The 10,676-nt window shown below is 41.6% G+C and overlaps 2 long non-coding RNA genes across 3 annotated transcripts in view; one reads left to right on the forward strand and one right to left on the reverse strand.

The window, feature by feature from the left end:
• Nucleotides 1-258, reverse strand: part of LOC112548209 — a 2,114-nt gene extending 1,856 nt beyond the window's left edge. The window contains exon 1 of the long non-coding RNA XR_003092011.1: nt 150-258. This is a non-coding gene — a long non-coding RNA (uncharacterized LOC112548209). The remainder of the gene's footprint in view (nt 1-149) is intronic.
• The window catches only part of LOC112548208, a 316,083-nt gene continuing 305,557 nt past the window's right edge, over nt 151-10,676 (forward strand). The window contains exon 1 of one of the 2 annotated variants that reach the window (XR_003092010.1): nt 151-266. This is a non-coding gene — a long non-coding RNA (uncharacterized LOC112548208). The remainder of the gene's footprint in view (nt 267-10,676) is intronic. The other variant, XR_003092009.1, reaches the window with a different exon arrangement.

Here is a 10,676-nt window from a genome sequence, read left to right on the forward strand (position 1 = left end):
GCGCCCGGTCACGTGCGGCAGCCGAGGGAAAGGGGGAGGGGTAGAGGTGTCAATTTGCGTCTATCACGTGATCCCACGTGAGAACTACGCTCCCCAGCGTGCTTTGCGCCCCTCCCTTTCCCAACCGCCCGCTGAAGCAGCTACGGTACCAGCAGCGACCCTGCTGCGCAGGCGTAGTGTGACTCAGCGGCCGGCAGGGCGGAGGGCGAGACTTTGCGCAGCGCGGCTCCTCCCCCCCGCCCCTCACTGCGCCGGGGCTATGATCGGTGAGTGAGTGAGACCCGGATGTAGCGCCCCCTTTTTTTTCCTCCCGCCCCGTCCCCAGCGGCCACCATGACGCAGCGCGGGGCGGAGCCTGTGACGTACCCCCCCTCCGTCATGCACAGAACACGCCCCTCCACTGGCCCTCAGTGTGCCCCTCCCCCCGCAGGTCCTTGGGGCCACGTGGGCCCCTGTCTGTGCTCACCCCTGGCCCTGACCCAGCCCTGGGAGTCACGAGGGTGCCACTCCTTGCACCCTGGCTCCCTGAAGCAGGTGGCCTGTACCATGGTCCTTGGCTATGAGAGAGGAAGGGGTTGGCTGGGCAAGGGGAAGTGTGAGATGCCCCAGCCTTTACTTATAGCCCAAGCCAGAGGCAAAGGCCTCAGGGTTCCCAACCTTCCAGGATTTCCTTGGAGTCTCCAGGAATTAGATACAAATCTTCAGGAGACTGCTATGAGCACCCCCCCCCCCCCCCCCCCCCCCCGACATAGGGGTCTCATTCAAATAAATAGGAAACGTTGAGTCTGATTTATGCAGTAGTCCAGCAGGTCTTTCATATGTAGCAGTATCGTGCGTTGGCCTTCCTGGCCTGAAGTCTACACACCGTAAACCGTAACTGATGCATGCAGGCATGTTTGTGCTGTGTGTCGTTATGTCATGGGATGAAACCTCTCAGAAGAGATTCAAACAGAGTTGGCAACTTTAGACGGTCCCGATATCTTTCTCTTGACCCTGGGGCCAAGTTGTTAAGGCCCAAACTTCTCCCCCATCCTTTTTTTTTTTTTAAATTATTTCCGGGTTAACCTCCTCCAACCACAGTGCTGGCATGGTCGCTTCTAGTTAACTGCCCCCAGCTTTGCTGCAGTGCATCATTATAAATACTGGTGGCAGCCATTGGGGCCATCTTATCTTCCCTTGCTCTGGTGTTACCCAGGGTTCAAATTACATCAAATTTGATTCTTCCAGGGGTTTGCAAAAGCAATTGGGCTACCCACAGTGCCATATTAACGCATAGGCAAACCAGGCACATGCCTAGGGCCCTAAGTGAAGAAGGGGCCCAGTTGTGCTTATTTTACATATTATAATTACTGAGTGAAAAAAAGTAGGGGCCCATGAATTTGTTTGCCTAGGGCCCACTAAAGGGTTAATCCAGCCCTGGCTGCCCATCACTATGCTCTAATAAAATTGGAGACTCCCCCCAGGTTATGATTTTCAAATCTTACAGGGGAGCTCTCATCTCTTATGCGGGGGACTCAGCCCTGCTGAGCTCCCCAGTAATTCAAACCCTGGTGTTACCCTTCCTGGCAGCAGAACTAAAGCGGGGCAGTTGTGTGATCTGGGTAAGGTGCTGTGCTGGTCATCCTTGAGGACCCTGTTCTACATTCAAATTAAAACTGGATAGAAACCAGTTATATTGTGGTTTCCTGTTCTCAGACGCTAACTTTGTAGCTGGTTGTCTTTCTTTAAAGCAGGGTAGTTATTTTTATTGTGTGATTGTTACTTGCCGCGTATAGCTGGTCTAAATTTATTGCAGGATTAACTTGTTAAGTGTATTACTTTGCACGTGTGGCCGGTCTAAATTTATGTTGGGTAATTGTGTAATATCTGTAAGTTATAGTGGGCGCCTGAGTTAGCAATGTGCAGCCTTCTGATAGCACGACCGCTCAGTTGTTTCACTGGCTATAATTTCGTTTGGAAAGAAGAGACAATTTATCTTCAGTATTTCCCTTCCATCACTGTAGGGCTCCACCAAACACAAAAGCCACCTCTTCCCTTACTACGTCTCTTTCCCCCCTGCGTCTCTCTTTTACTTTCATTTTTGTAATTTGTGAATTATTCACAGACAAGACCAAAGGAGCAGAAAGTGGGATGCTAAATGAATTTAATACTAAATAAAATAAATTGTTTTCCTCCACCCACAGATTTTAAATGCTTTTCTCTGCCCTTCATATTGGATGTTTGTCCACTTTCTGAGAACTGATCAGTTTTGTGATTGTTGGACACATTGCCCAGGCAGCAACAGTAATAATCCAAGAATTCAGTAATGGAATTGACTCAAAGGATTTTGGACACTATAAGATTCATGGTTTTTACCCTTAGAAACGTTCATTCCTTTTTAACAGTAATGTTCTGGTAAAAACATGTACTGTAGTGGTATTCTTTAAAACTAAATTCTTCCCAACCCTGTCAAAAAAGCACAAGTTTGATCATGTGGTTTTCCATCTCTGAATATTCATGGAAATAAGTCTCTTCCTAGCTCTATACAGTCCATACCTGGCCTTTTGTCCGCATGTAGTTTTCTGATACAGTAGAGAACATGCAAAAGTCTTGATTTCAGGGAAAATATTGTAGTATCCACATGTACTTATATCTTGATAAAATATATGAAGGGCAGGTTTCTTGTTTACAGGAATACATTTTATTTATTTTCCTCTAATTCCTGTAAAAAAAATTAGTATGTTACAATTTAAAAAGGTGTAAGTATCTCACATTTCTGAAGAAAGGCTCAGGAGTTAGTTGCTTGAGGTTGTGTTAGGGTTAATCTACCAAGTTCTTTATTGTTACTTAGTTATTTTGCATTCATAGGATATGACTTTAAAAGAATGAAAAATATAAATTGATCAGAAAAAATCTCAAAACAATTGTTATATCCCAACTGTATATTGGTTTGTAAGGCTGTGCGAAACAGCACCGTTCCATTTTGACTTGAGTTTCAAGGTTTCAACTGAACAGCGTTTTGTTTTGAATTTCATTTCAATTTGAAACCGCTGTTCTGTTTTGTTTTGTCAAAACAGTGTCACTGTTTCGACGCTGTTTCGCCATTTCGCCCATACAATATAATGGGGAAGCTTAAAACAGCCTCTCTCATCCAGCAGGCAGATGGGGGCCCGCAACTGTGGGAGGGCTGCGGGGACTGTGCCGGTCCTACCGGGGCTGCAGGCCCCTGATCTGCCTGCCAGATAAGGGAGGGAAGCCGGGTGCTGCTGCTTGGGACTGGGGAGCTGGGGAAGGGAACTGAGCCCGATCACTCAGTTCCCCTCCCCAGCACTATGATCAGGCTGGGGAAAGGAACTCAGCCCAGCTGAGCTGAATTCCCCTCTAGCACTAGGATTGGGCTCCCTTCCCCAGCCACATGGGGCTGCAGAGCCGCTGGGAGCACAGCCCTTATTCTCCCGTCTCCCATCACCTGGCTGCTTCAGAAGTTTTGAAATGTTTCAACTAGCCTCGTTTTGTTTCGAGGCTCTTTCGAAGCCCTTTGTTTTGATTTGATTTTGCTGTTTTGAGCTCGGAATGAGTCGAAGCAGTGTTGAATTGAAAAATTTGGTGAAATTTTGCACAGCCCTATTGGTTTGTTTTTTTTTTTAATGAGCAATCACGTAGGCATTATATATTCTTATCACCAGAGTGTTCTTATGGCAAACCTTTTCGGAGAATGACTACAGGTTCTCTATGTCAGTGGATCCATAAACTCATGTAGATTTTTATTGACTTCAGTGAAATTTTTGCTGGGGGGGTTTGTCCATATAAATGGCAGCATTACAGGATAGGCATGTTTCATTTTCCCTTTGAAGTCAAAAGGACTTTTCCCAATGCACAAAATTAAGCGTGTGTAAAGGATGAATTGTATGTTGCTTTAGGTGCCCAAATGGCAGTTCCCCAGCCACACAACTGCCACATTTGGTGTTATTTCACAAACATATGCATCTGCATGACTACGCAATGTGCACAGTAGGCCATGTGCTGGTCACATAGGAACATGGTTTTGTATTCCCATACTGGGGTGTAAATCCCAGAATTATGGTTTGGCAAAAATAAGGAAAAGGAGGAACTGTGCTTTAAAGCTAATAGCTGGGTGATCAGGTCAGAGGCCCAAGATGCAACTGATCCAGGTTTTAGGTTTCCTCCACCTCTATTCTGTGGTAAGCTATCCCATATTTTCTGTTTCTCTTCCTATGAACATTTTTCCAGGCCCTGGATCACTTTTGTCACTCTTCTCTGTATTTGCATTATCCTGTTTGAGATGGGGTGACCAGTACTGTGTACAGTATTTCAGATAAACATTGATTTATTTAATGGGCTTATAATAGTCTTCATAGTCTTTCATACCCCGATTTTTATACATCCTAAAATCTTGTTATCTATTTTTGAATGCCACTGAACATGGAACAGAGATTTTTATTTTGCTGTCTGCAGCAAAACTGAGATCACTTTCTTGAGTAGATACAGTTAATTTAAAAGCCCAAGGGTGCATAAATAATATAGTCAATTTGAATCCCTGTAAGGTATATGAGAGAACTTTATAGAAGTAGCAACAGACCACTTCGGTTAGAAATGGGTTACCATGTAGCCCAAGGCTTCAAAGCTGAAATTTTATTTGAACTATACTAAAAAAGCATTAATTTGTATGTGTTCATTATTTCAGTAGAGAGGTTATTCCCTGAGGCCTTCAAAATATGCAAATATATTTATTTTCATTTGTGTGACATCTGTATTAGGAACCTCATATCAGGAAATTCATTATGTAGTGTATCAATCCACCAATAAAATATCCGTGGACTAGCTAGGTTCTGTCCTACAAGCTTTCTGTGGGGCAGACATCTGGGTAGACCTACATTGAAGTCATGAGTGTTTTCTGAATTTTAATTCTTGGGTACATCTTTGAAAGTATTTGGTAAGGTATATAGCAAAAGCAGTACTTGTTTAATACAGTCCTTTAAAATAAAGGACAGTGTGTCACCTGTTGTTTTACCTTTTAAGTGAATTGCAGTACTTCAATTCTACACTTGTTCTTTCCTGTATTAATATTCATTTTTATAACTTTGCAGTATATTCTCTATTATAATTTTATTACGATGATTGGATATATATTTAATAACTTCAATAACCTTTTCAAAATAAGTATTAAATAATCCCACTTTATTTAAAGGGCCACTGGAGTCATTAATTGATGGAAGGCAGCATTTTTCCTATGTGTCATGGGGCGGGGTCCTGGAGGATGGCCGTGATCTCGCCAAGGCCCCCTTACCGTGCCAAGTTGGCCCAATGGGCACCCTCGATCCTCACCCGCCACGTCTTTGATGACAAAATATATATTTGGGAGGCTGCCTTTTCCGCCCTCTTGGTCACGTTTTGCTGGACACTCGGACCCCATGGATTCCCCGTCCCCTTGTGGGTTCCGCTCTGCAATGGGTGCTTCCGGGGCACCCTAGCCTTATGGGCTATGCGTGGATCCAGCCACCCCTTTACCATGCCCCAAGCCTCACAGATGGAATTGACGTTGTTCGGTCATGGCCTTGTTATAATGTGGCCCCCTTGTCCTTTCTGGGCCCTGCGCTGCCCTGTCTGGCTCTGCGCCCTCTCTCTGGCACTTCTCTAAAATGCTGCCCCCTTCTCCTTGGGGCTCACCACACCCACGCTGGGGCTTCTCATCAGTGTCCCCTCTCTGGGGCTGGGGTCAGTGCACCCTGAATGCTGCGCCCTCGCTGGCGCTGGGGTCCCCACGCTGTCATGGGTCCCCTGTGAGGCCTCCTCCAACCCCTAACAGCCTCACCCAAACCACCGGTAACAAACAGCAAACAAAATGCAAGCCCCTCAGCTATAACATAAACGGAAGCCGCCTGGCTATAACAACATTCTAGCCTACTGGGGAATACTCCATCCCTTAGCCATGTCACATGCTGCTCCTTCAGTCAGGCTTCTCCTCTCTTCCCTGAGAAAGCTCCTTGGCTGCTGACAGGGAACTGCTAGCCTGGCCTCAGCCCCTGGGCTTTATATGGGAGCCAGGCCATGCCCTTTCTGGTCAGCTGACCTCCTCTGGTTGCCCTGGCAACCAGTAGCTGGGCTCGTCACTCACTGCTAGGGCTTTTTCCCTAGCAGTTTCCCCTCTTTAGGAGCAGGGAACCTCAGTGCTCTGCGACACTATGAATAACTGATTGTGGGGGCAGAGTGTTTGCCTCTTCTGTATTTGCCTGATAACCCAAGCATGTGAACTAAGTCTTAATTCAGAATTCTCTGCTTCAGGAGTTAAGTATATTATTTTCTTGCCATTGGACCAGGTCAGTACTTTGACTAGTGAATGCATGTGAAACATTTTGTATTGATTCCTTCTACCCAAAATGTTTCTGAATCTTATATGTCATAAGACTTCAAATTGTATGACTAGATTAGTTAGATTTCAAAATTTAGGTGAATTTTTTGCCAGTTTGTTTTCCATCCATCATAGTCCCACACAGTGCATTTGGTGTGTATATGTTTGCACGTTTAAGTTTCCTATGCGGCTTGTCTGTATATTGCATGGTAAGCATAACATTCTTCAAATATATAAGGGTGGGAGAGTCGGGTAACTGCTATCTGTAGTTCTGGGAAGAGTTTTGAACCCAGATCATTGTAATGCAAGTCTCGGGAAGGATTATAGAAAAGCACTTACTTCTTTCATGTCTAAAAGCAGTAAGCAGTTCTAAATACATGTGGCAAACTTGTTCTGAAGCATTTCTTGAGGAATCACGAGGAAGTGTTAAAGAAATACTTTCTTAGACTATCACACAAACAAAAATTCTTTAGCCCAAATATGTGAATTCTGCTGTGGGACGGAAAACATATGAGACCTTTTGTGAGCTATTAGATAAGTAATGTAGTTACATATCTTATGTTGCATTGTATACCTCTAATTCCAATCTGTTTCTGGTACTGTCCGCCAGGTACTTTTCCAAATCAATTCACTTTTGGAAGGAAAAAACCATTGGAAATGAATTAGTGAATCCCAGAAAGAATTAGAGCATGTAATTTAAGATATCTACTTAATTAGATTAATTATAGAATGACTATTCTTTCCATTAGTTGAGACATTCTGAAACAGGCTTACTTTTTCAAAGGTACTTGGATATACTGTATTAAAAAGAAAATAACAAATCTGGACATAATTTCTTTTTAATGACCATTTCCAAAGTACCAGCATTTTGCATAAATAGATCCAGCACCTCAGCTAGTATAGATTAGCCTATCTTTTATGATGTTAGTAGATCTACACAGACCTGATGTGGATCTCTCACATTAACAGCAGTGTGAACGGGGCTCCGTCCACATTAGACTGAGCTTTAGGAGAGCTGGCTTCTATTTTTGGCTTCTGCCAGCCCACCAGTGACCATAAACAAGTCATTTACCTGGGTCTGTTCTCTGTTAAATAAGAAGAGTTATGCTAATTTCCTTTGTAAAATGTTGATTTACAGATCTCTATAAAAAGTAGGTCTTACTACTGTTATTATCTGTTATACAATGATCTCTGGGCAGTTTACAAACATCAGTTAGTTTCACAATGTTCCTAGTAGGTAATTAAGTTAATTAAATCCATGTGACAAATGGCTAACCAAAGTCAAATAAGTAGTCAGGGCACAAACGGAACACTAGAGGCTATTCTCCTGCATTGTACTATACCTCTGTCTTTTAGTTTATGGTAAACTCTCTGTTAGTATGCTATAAAGATTGGTCAATAATGTAATAATTAGAAGTTAGTGAATGCAGTGTAAAAGTGTAATCTAGTGGATAAAAGGTTTGGGAAAAACAGCTAAAAGCAGAACTTTGTATAAAGAAAGATGTGAGATAAAGTTTGGTATCAGTTTAATATCAGATATGTTCTCTGTCTTCAAGACAGTGTTTTGTGCTTGCAGTGGACTCACCAAGCTAGTGAGGGAATAAAAGGGAAGTACGTTCTGATACATTTTCATTACTAGAACGTTCATCATGAGTAAAAACACAATGAACTTAAATCTAATTTTAGATATGTAGATACTCACTGGTGTGGATCTTGAACAATCCAGTATTGCCCTTATCTATTAATTAATATTTAAACATTTTAAAGATAGCCAGTAAAGCACATCAACATAAGACTAGCTTCTTTGTGTAAGCTTATGCATACCTACACATAGATTTATATGGTAAGGAAAATGTTAAACCACATTGCATTGAGACTATTAAGTTTGTCATGATTTAAGTTGATGTAATTTAAAAGGCTTTGACATTGAAACCTGAAAATGTGCTTTCTAATGGCAGTAAACTTTCCTCGTTTATTGCTATTATATAAATGATAGGAGAATAACTATACTGGCTAGCCACTGTAGCAACGATTATCTTTATGGTGATTTGAAATTTTGGCAGAAAATAGTGTTTGACGATTTTTCGCAAAGAAATTGTATCTTAATATTGTCTTCAGAGTGAGGATTGGTTAGATTTTTAATGATATGTTATACATCAGAAGGTAAGCATCTAGTAGGATTTTCAAAAGTATCTGCCAGGTTAAATGACTAACTCCCTTTGAAATCAATGGAGGTTAAGTGCCTAACTTGCATAAATTCTTTCAAAAATCTCAGGAGATGCATACCTGCATATTTAATGCATAAGTATCTTTGAATGTCTAGACATATTTACTTTATCAGATAAATTTAAATGGCTTACTAGTCAAAATATTGGCTTCAGAATTCTAATTTTCAAGGCTTGCCTGTTTAGCATTCACATTATCTAAGGTTACCGTGAAACCAGTTATCTGTTACAGTATGCTTAAAAATACTATGGTGCCCTTATAAAACTCTATGTATTATATATCACAATATGTAAATCCATTTTGTCTCCAAAGTTTCAAATGAAACTTTTAAAAGTTCTCACTTTATAGTATTCCATATTAATGAAAGCTGAACTTATAAGGGATGACTACTATTTTATGTTAGCTTTTCTGTGCTTTGATCAATGGAAATTGTTTCTTACCTGCTGTTTCTTTAGCGTTTCATTGTGGCTCACTGCTTATTCAGTACTGCTGTTTTAATTTGCATCTAATAAAGGATATATATATATATATATATATATAGTATAAATTCCTTTCTAAAACTCTGCAGTTTCTTTTTGTTCGTAAGTTTTCTGATATACACTAATATCTTGGCTATGTGTTTGAGTAACCTGATTCATGCTTCACTTTATTAGGTTACACTTCATTATCTGAATGTGCTGTATTTTTGCAACCTTGATTAGGGAAAGCGTTTGCTCTTAATAACAACAACAAAAACAGCAAATACATTATTAATAATGTAGACAACATGCATTTCATTATCTACCACAATTCTATTTGCCTACAAATTAAAAATTTTAATAACTGTTGGTAAAATATAGCATATAGAAAGGGTTCAATATCCAGATTTCATAAACTGTCCATATTTTAACTTATGACAAAGTAACTGGAGTTTATTCTTTCACATTTCATATGTAGTTAAGGAATTGTACCTTGAATTCCAGAAATAAAAAGAAGAAGTAGAGATCATCAATAAGTATTTTTCAGTGTCGAATATAAGCTGTACATTTGCAAATAGCTTTATTTTTGGTATCTGATTTAAGAGCACTTATATTTGAGTCTGATTCTTGAAGACTTCACAGAGTCTAAATTTGGCATGCTTATATCCCTCATGGTTCAGTAACTCCTTTTTAAACATATCTTTCCAACTAAAATAATATGCAATTCATATCCTTTGAACTAAAAAAAAGTCAAAGTATATCTGGAAGGATGTGGGCAGTGAGGTCATGCAGGGCTCCGTCCTTGGACCTGTGCTCTTCAGTGTCTTCATCAGTGACTTGGATGTGGGCGTAAAGTGTACCCTGTCCAAGTTTGCGGATGATACTAAATTGTGGGGTGAAGTGAACACACCGGAGGGTAGGGAATGATTGCAGGAAGATCTGGGCATGTTGTAAAAGTGGGCAGAACACAGTAGGATGCAGTTCGACAAGGACATACGCAAAGTGCTGCACCTAGGGCATAAAAATATCCAGCACACCTACTGGCTGGGGAACGACCCTCTCAGCAGCACAGAAGCAGAAACGGATCTCAGAGTCATAGTGGACTCCAAGATGAACATGATTCGTCAGTGTGATTAAATCATCAGCGAAGCTAACTGCACTTTATCGTGACAAATAGAACCAAGGAGGTGATACTTCTCCTCTACACGGCATTGGTCAGACTGCAGTTGGAGTACTGCATCCAGTTTTGGCTGATGTACTTTAAGAAGGATGTGGATCACCTCGATAGGATCCAAAGGAGGGCCACTTGTATGGTTAAGGGTTTACAGGCCAAGCCCTATAAGGAGAGAATAAGGGACCTGGACCTATTCAGCCTCCGGAAGAGAAGGCTGAGAGGTGATCTTGTGGCCACCTACAAATTCATTAGGGGGATGTAGCAAGGGATTGGAGATGCTCTGTTCACCAGGATGCCTCTTGGGGTAACAAGGAACAATGGTCATAAACTGCCAGAGAGCAGATTTAAGCTAGACATCAGGAAGAACTTCTTCATGGTGAGGGTGGCCAGAATCTGGAATGGGTTTCCAAGGGAGGTGGTGCTCTCTCCTACCTTGGAGGTTTTTAAGAGAAGGCTGGATAGACATCTG

The sequence above is a fragment of the Alligator sinensis genome, unplaced genomic scaffold (assembly GCF_000455745.1).
Source record: "Alligator sinensis unplaced genomic scaffold, ASM45574v1 scaffold654_1, whole genome shotgun sequence".
NCBI lineage: Eukaryota > Metazoa > Chordata > Crocodylia > Alligatoridae > Alligator > Alligator sinensis.